At 32.6% G+C, this 8,835-nt stretch overlaps 1 long non-coding RNA gene across 1 annotated transcript in view; it reads left to right on the top strand.

Annotated features, from left to right (window-relative positions):
• Nucleotides 1-8,835, top strand: part of LOC118734604 — a 138,342-nt gene that overhangs the window by 50,099 nt on the left and 79,408 nt on the right. Inside the window, exon 2 of the long non-coding RNA XR_004992404.1 lies at nucleotides 1,973-2,023. This is a non-coding gene — a long non-coding RNA (uncharacterized LOC118734604). The remainder of the gene's footprint in view (nucleotides 1-1,972; nucleotides 2,024-8,835) is intronic.

Raw genomic sequence — 8,835 nt, 5'->3', positions numbered from 1 at the left:
CCCCGCTCGGTGCAAAGTTGTAGTAAAACTGTTTGTTGTTGATACAACTGTGTGGGATGAAATTAATAGAAACATTTTTAAAGGAAATTTACTTCCTTCGAAAAGTGCAACAATATCTGCTTCTTGTTTGGCGCTGTAATTAAGCGATTTTAGCCAACTTGTTTCCCTTATTTACGAAATTCTCTAACTTTCATGTCTGACTGTGTTGTACAAAATTGAAGGAAAATTTTTTCTAATCCGAAAAGTCTTAAAATACTGGCCCGATTTCGATTATATTTGTTCTAAGCGCATATATTTTTTTCATAGAATGTCTTAAATTACAGTACGAAGTTTTAATCGCAAAACTTTGAAAATAATGAATTGTTTCACTGATTGCTTAAAACGCGTTTGAGTTTGGAACAAATATTACATTAAATTAAATATTTATTTTCTTCCGAGAGAGCGCATATTCGAATCTGCCTTGATAAAATAGAAAACATAATTGTTGACCACACTAAAAGGTTAAGTTAAGGGAAAAGGGGATATTTTCAAGCAACCCGTATGTATATGTATGTATTTTTCAAAAAAAATTTCTTGCAGATAATTTAAAAACAGGGCCGGAAAATAATCCTTATTTTTTAAATTTTAGCCAAAAAAATCAACAAGTTGTAATCGTTGTAAAACAATTTTAACTATTCTCATGTATTTGTGTTCGTACGTTCTATTTTAATTTACAATGATTTTTATTTTTCAAATTAGCCAAGTGCAAATTCTACAATATAAGAAGGTCAAATTTTTCAATAGAAAAGAAAACGCCACAGGTTTATAATTTATCTCTGTTTTATATTTAAGTAATACAAACATGACTTGCGATGTAAAGCTTAGCTACGTATAGGCTTTGTTAACCAAAAATAATTTAATGAATTTATTAGTCTTTATACTTGATATTTTATCAAACGATGAAGAAAAAATTTGAAAAAAAGATTTGTGAACTTAGAGCACACGTTTCTTAAATACTTTAACTTTTTATTAAATACTTAACAATCAATATTTCATTTGATATTTTAATTAGTACTACAAAGCTATTATAGCAACTATTTTAAAGTATAAACAAAACATAATGCCCTTAAGTACCTACTTTGCAAGCGTACAACTGTTACACACTTCAGATTAAGTATTTGGTCACATTTGTTTAAAAAATATATGTAGCTACATACAAATTTATATAAGTAGAAACCAGTACAAACCGCGGGTGATTATACCATATATTTGTTTTTTTTTATTTCTTTAATTTTTTTTTGTTTTTGGCTAGCTTAGAAAATAAACAAAGGGATTTTTTACAGCTTTATTACTTAATTTACTTAAGTATTACACTTTTACTAGCTATTAGAGCACTTGACGTTTCATTTAAGCTTTTTAAGTGCTCTGTGTTTTTTGTTTTTTTTTTGTAAGTTTTTTAGTGACTTTGCGCATTTTGTAGTGAGCATGAAAAGTGACTTTTGATCTAAATTACTCACGCACGAGAGGCTTGTGGCCATTGTGCGGCAGACAGACAGTTGGGGACTGCAACTTTTGTCTACGCGTCAAACTGTTAAATTTTAGCTTTTCTCATAAGTCGATTGTGCTACGTAAGTTTTTTCCCTTTGTTTTGTGTGACATTTGAGATTTGCTTTGCTTTTAATTTCGTTTGTTTGCATAACCTTGACATAATTTTTGTTCTTTTTTTGCTTTGCCGCAATTTCGGTAGTGTGAGACAGAGCTGTGGTTAATTTGGCATAAGTACACGCATACTTATTTGCTGCGGTGTGATAATCACTAGCGAAACTAATGGATATTCAATGAAGAATTATGTACTTGTATTGAGGGGAGAGTAGAATAATTAGCCTATTGAATTACAGACCACACACACGCAGCTTGAAGTACAAGTGTTTATAGAAATAAATTAAAAACGTATACTAAAACGATTATAAATTAAATTTCTTGCTCATTTCAGGCATTTCTCCGTCAACTGGCTATACTGTGGCTTTGGCTGTGTATAATTCAAGTAAGTCCAGCATATTAAATAATTACTTGTATTTTTTAAATATCATGATCGTTTGAGGTAATATAACACATACATATTTACGTTTCATGTAACTGGTCTTATCTGCATTCTTGATTAGCATGATCGCTGCCAAAAGCGTATAAATACTTTCGATTCAAGAATGAAGTCTAAATTGACTTGCCTGTTATTGATAAACATCAGCTCTCAATTCCACTTTAAATTTCCAGCCAACACTTTGAACAAAAAAAAAAAATTAAATTGCAACAGGTTTTGTTGCCTAAAATGCGCAGCTGCAGCATTGGTAAATTTTGATTTAAAAGATAGCCGCAGGCAGCGAGTCATTAATTTACAATATCCTTTTATGCTGCTGGTAGTCAATTTTGTAGTCGAGAAAAATTTATAGAATTTGTAGACTAGGTGCCATAGAAAGTTGTTGAACTAGAATTTTTTCAATGCAAAAAGAATAATGCCCTCGTAATTAAAAATTGGTTGAAATATGACTCTGCTATTTAAAAATTTAATTTTTTTTGTTAATACTCGTTCGACTTTTTGCAATGAAGTCGACCAAAGGTTCTTATGTATGTAAGTACTTACTAGGCTGAGCGATTATTCGTCCGGTTTTTGAGTTATTTAAGATATGGCAATTTGAAAAAAAACAGCGACGCATTCTCAATTTAAGAAAAACCCGAACCAGACTCTTAAAAAAAAAAATAAACCTCTCTTGTCCACTGGTCATGCTTTTTAATCTGACACTTTATTTTTGAATATAGAACGAATCGTGCAGACCTCATGGCACTGAAAGAAAAATAAAAATTCATTAGCAAAAAACGCATTACTTCAAAAAGTGCAAAAAAATGAGCTGGTTTTGTATTTCTTCTTTCGAAAGCTAACAACCAATACCATTTACTAAACTAATAAAAAATAACATATTTTTACATATATTTTTTGTTCATTCCATTAATATTTAATATTTTTTTTTAATTTAGCTTATTTAGCCTACCAAATATTTAGAATTTATAGATAAATTAGAGGGAAACCCGGTTTATTCGATTGTAAAAATTCGGTTTACTCGGTATTCGAAAACTCAAGATTAACAAAAAAAAACTAAGTTATTTTTATAGGTATGTATATTTTTCTAAGGCAATGGCAAACCTCCATAAAAAAACCTTTCATAAAAAATCACATGCCGTTCGGAGGTGTTAAAGTGTAGGCCCGGGTTCCTCCATCTGCGTGACAGAACCAGAATCTGTGAATCGCCAAGTGCTTTCAAATATCGAGAAAGGCTATCAAATAATCGGATTATGTATTATTATTGTTACTTTTATGTATGTTACTGGCAACTTTGGACCACGTGAACCGTTTTCGAGGGAGGTCTATGGATAAATTAACGGTACTCCCTAATCTTTATATGAGCATTGAAATCAGTTATATTTTTTGCTTAAACATTCTTCGTTTATATTAATAATGGTCGTAGAAAACTTAGAACGGTTTTGGCTGTGCCGATGATTTACTAGAAACTTTGTATGTACATATGTATATTGGTGGTGAATATTTTGAGTTTATACATATATAACAAGCAAAAAAGATATGTGAGCTCTAACTAATCACTTCAGGTAAAGTGCATTCTTTGCAATCCACCTAAAATATATGAAAATAAAGGCAGGCCGCTAACTTCAACTAAGTAAAATATTTAAAGCAAAACCTTAGTCAAAAGTAAAATTCGAGGAAAAAGTTTGCCGCCTTAAGGCCACTGAAAGCTGAGCTTGCGCAAATTGCAGCCAGCTGTCTGATGACGATAGCGACAACAATGTGCCAGGCAATAGACTATGAAAAAGTGCAAAATTGTGAAATTGACAATCACAACAAAAGACTTAAGAAACGAACTTTTTAGGGGAAAGAAATACTTACATATAAACTGTCCTTGCATACAGATGCGTAGAGCTATTATAAATAGAAAAAATGCCAATTTTGCTTTACAAACACAGGCCAATCAACAAAAAACAAAACAAAAAATATAAAATTAGCAAAAATCAATTCCAAGCCAAATCCTTCATACGCCCACTCGCCAGTCCTAATAAATGATCATACATTTTTATGTACACACATATCTACTACAAATAACGGTATGAAATATTGTAACTCAGGTTAGCATAGTAATTTTTCTTAGCAATTCTGCCAAATGACAATCAGGTATGCTGGCAATGCAATTGCATGCAAATATTTGGACAGCACCCACCGGTGTGCGCAGTGTCATAACGACAGCTAAAAATTTGATGCTAAACGATGTCGCTTGTGGCGATGATATATGACTGTTTTGTTTAACAAATTTTAGCATACTTTTATTTAAATAAAAATACAAGAAAATACACGTATAATTGGTGTTGTATTCGCCTGGGTTGACGTTTTCCAAATTGTGCAATCGCGTTCATTTGCATTTGCTGAAATCGCAGTGATTATGTAAATTTTCGTTCAAATTACTGGCGTATAAATGACAAAATTCCTTTTTGATAGATTTATTTGTAGTTGTGTTATTGTATTTATTTTTGTTCACTTCCATAAAGCAAATATGATTTGGTGTTTTACAATTTTCCGTGTCAAAATATGCCTGTCGCCGCAAATGGGTATTTAGTACATTTGAGCGTTCTTTGGCTTAGAGTCCAAGACCATAGCAAGCGAATTAAATGTCTCACTGCTCAATTTTTCGTAACAATAACGCTGCCGATAAGACTAAATAGCATTGAATAAAATTTTTTTATTGCGAAAATATAGGGTCACCATTTGTTATTTTTTTCATGTTATTGTACAAATTATGGAATTAATATCCCTAGTAGCGACTATAGAAATGTGCAGTATTTATTATCTGCTGCGAAGGCACGAAAAATATTGTCCTCGTTTCATATTCTTCTCTCGTATTTGGCTTCGCATTAGTGTTCGCTTTCGTCCAGACGAAATCTTAACAGCTATGCTCCGACGAACGATTGTTACAACAACTCCATGTTCACGACAATTTACTGAGCTAGTATGCTTCATATTTACTTATGTACATATATACCAAATAAATGTGATTTTGGAAAGACTTCTGAGTCCACAGACCACTAACCACTAAATCATTAACGGCTCATTACGGCGACATTATTCACCCCTCAGGGTCAGGGTGAGGTTCTATCTCCTCCCTTATGGAATTTATTAAAAGTTGCAAAATTTTGGGGCTTATTATCTGCTCTGAGAAAGCACTCAATGCTCTCTACTCCTACAAGAGTAAAGAGTGTGGGCTATATCCACAGATTATATATAGCGATATCTATTCTCACCTTTGGCGCTTTGGTCCGGTGGGTGGGGGTTCGGCATGCCTTAAGAGCTACTCAGAAATGCCGTTGGTTTTTGATAATTTGTGTTTGCTGGCGGTGTCACTCATTTTCTCCATAGAAAGAATGTAGCTTTGTAGCTGCACGATATGCCTATGGGACCTCCGAGAGAGATACCCTCTTTGTTAGCCTAACCTAACCGATGCGCTTTTGAGTTTCTTAGTAATGCATTTTGAGGTTTTTTTTCGCCAACATCAGTTTGAGGGACACATCCTTAAGAACGTAAACGTGTTTGAAACATAATTACACATCCAACGGTCATTCGAAATCCACTGATTTGAAATAACTTGACGGCACTGATTGTTCGGCGCAGTCACGGGAATGATACGCAATCTACACCGTTCCGTGGCATAGAAACAGGAATGTTCCTCCAACCCCCTCCGCATAGTTATTTCTTTAAAGAGCTAAGAGTTTGAATAGTTTCCATACTCGTTTCTTGTCCATTTCCTAAGAAACATTTATCCTGAGGGCTTCATTTAAAACCGTGTTTGCATGTCCTCTTTCAAATACGCTTGTCTACACAGCAAACGGACATCAGAGATATGTATGTATGCAATGCAAAAACATGCATTCATTTAAAATATTACATACTCGTATATACGCACATACATATTTGCATCTACATATATACATATATACATACATAAGTACTTATGCATTTGGAATAAACTTATTTATTTGCATGTAAACATACAAAATCCAATTGGTTGTCAAAGCCTTTTTTGTTGTCGTAATTAAGTGCTGGTTTATGTTGTCACGCATTTTTTAAACGCTTTTGGTAAGTTTTTTTCTTCTCTCCACTTTTAAGTGTCTGTCCGCTGGCAAAATTATGGAACATTTCAATTTTCTGCCATACAATTGAAATGTATGGGTAATGGTCGCACATACACATACGCATACAAACAAATATAGAGTTTATATAGAGCAGTCAGTAATTTGTGGCAGGTAATATGCAAATGACAGCAGCCAAGCCAGCTAACGGGCAACGGTGGGCAACAAGCAACAGCAGACAATTCCTTTCGTTTTGGAGCAACTTGTGTGTGAGGTCAAGCGTGCAAACACGAAAATGCGTGTTGGAGCGTGTTGCTGGCTATTGTGGGCAACATGCGTTTATAGCTGCGTGCAACATGCGCAAGGGAATGGTTGAGCCCAAAAAAAAAACAAAGAAAATGTTAATTTGTAGGGACAAGTTAATCGTATGTAGGCATTTCAGATAGGGAGACATTTTTGAAGAATATTGTCATATATATGGGTCGTTCTTAAAAAACATGACCAATTGGTGTCCCCAGACTTTACTATTTTATATTTTGTTTCTTCAAAAAGAAAATAGAAAAAACTCTGCGTTTTTATAAATTATTATCGATTCTACGTAACTATATTATAAAAAAAAAATAATTAATTATCTGAAAATAACTTAAAAAATATTTTCAATGTCAAAGGTTTAGCAAAAACCTGTGTCCCGAGCCAATTTATAAAAATTTAATAGTTATTTTCAGTTGAAATAAAATTGAAAAAAAAATAATATTTACAATTTTTGTTATTCAGTTTGTGTATATTAATACCATATATAGAAAAGAATGATGAAAAATAATTTTTTTGTATAATTTTTATGAAGAAAATTTGTGTCCCCAGGTTTTGGTCCCCTCTGTTACGGCCACTCATTTTATTGAAAAATGTTTGTTAAACGTTATGACGCGTATATTTCTCTTATGCTTCTCCATCATAACTTAGCTAAAATCAACAAAATGTGTTTTGAACTGTTCAGTCTTGTTTAGTGCGTTGTTGAGTAAGGAACCCAATTGTATGCCGGGTACGTACCCTTATTCAGTGTCAACTCTGTTACTGTTGAAAAACGGTGAGTAAAGTGATTTTTTATTTATTTTATAATTTTTTTATAAATATTTTATGTACATTAATTAAGTGGACAAATAAATTCTCCAAAATTCGAATAAAAAGCTAAAATATGGTATTTTTGAGTTAATTTGTCCCCTCTGTTACCGGTCCACTCTGTGACTTATTAACTCCAAAAACTCCAAAAATTAAAAAAAATACTGCTGGTTATGGATTCCTATTGTTGATACCATCCGTAACCACATGAGGCCAATTATAAACATATTTGGCCAACTTAATTTTTAAAAATTACAAAATTCAGAATGGTCATGTTTTTTAAGAACGACCCATATATCGACGGCTGAGTGGAAGATCGACCTATTCGGCAGCTGGTTCGAAAATGCCCTACCGGGATAGCGCATTTCAAAAGTTTTTCGTGAGAAATGTTTTTCGTAAATGTAATTATACAACAAAACCCTTGTTAAAAGAAATTTCAAGCTTTTGAGCAAATTAAGAAAAATTCAGCAAATTTTCATTAAAATTTTAAACTTTTTAATTCGATTTTTTTTTAATTCGAGTACGCAGTAATACAGCCCATTCAGTTATAATGCAAAAAAGTTCAAGTTTTATGTAGCTAAAAAATTCCGCAGATTTTTGATAATATTTTTTGGCGAATCTGTACAGTGTTTCGACTATATGGAGGCAGGTGGAAATAATAGTAAACCTACACCGATTACACTGAAACTTGACATGTGCTCTAGTTTTACTTAGAAATAGGGAATTATGAAATTTGGTAAAGATGGAATAATTGCCACGCCCTCCACCCTTGTGGGCGCAAACGTTAAATTTCATCCAATTTCGATGAAATTTAGTTTGTGCTCTCTCTTTTATTAGAAAAACCTAAATGTAAAATATGGGAAAGATTCGATTTCAATAACGTCTATAACTCGAAAAAAATATGCGCCCGATCATTAAATGTGATGGAATTTCGGTTAATTTTAGTATTCCGCTTTACATTCTCAGCAACACAAAGGTTATGCTTAAAAGTTACATAGATATAAATTTTTTTTTAATTCCTCCAATTTTTGTGGGAACTTTTGCATTGTTAAAAAAATTCTTTTCGCGCTAATTAAGAAAATCGAAAATGACATATATTTGCAAAGTAGCGCAAAAAGGTCCAATTATATGCTCAGGAACTACATGAAATTCTCTAAAACATGCATATAATTTCAAGACCTGACGAACCGGTACTCACATTTGGTTTTCTAATAATCTTTAGCAACTGCGTTTTTTGATACAAAAAGAGCGAAAAATTCCAAATAAATGCTAAATACCTTCACACGAATAATCCAAGCCACCTGAAGAAGTGTTTACAGTTGCAAAAGAAACACTTGCTTCTATGGGTTCAGCGCCAAACGCAATTAAGCCTTATGGTGAACATTTTCTTCCATACAAGAAAATTCGTTATATGGAAAAGAAAATAGTCAACACCGTCAGCAAAAACATATAAAAAAATAACGGAATTTTTTAGCTACTTAAAACATGTTGTTTTTTTTTTTGTTATGCTAAAATTGAATAGGCTATAATACTGCATACAAATATTTTTTGTAAAAAATC

This window comes from Rhagoletis pomonella, unplaced genomic scaffold (assembly GCF_013731165.1).
Source record: "Rhagoletis pomonella isolate Grant_MI unplaced genomic scaffold, Rhpom_1.0 Rhpom_scaffold_00002, whole genome shotgun sequence".
Classification (NCBI taxonomy): Eukaryota; Metazoa; Arthropoda; class Insecta; order Diptera; family Tephritidae; genus Rhagoletis; species Rhagoletis pomonella.
The sequence above is the reverse complement of the archived record's forward strand: the minus strand, read 5'-3'. Positions and strand labels throughout refer to the sequence as shown.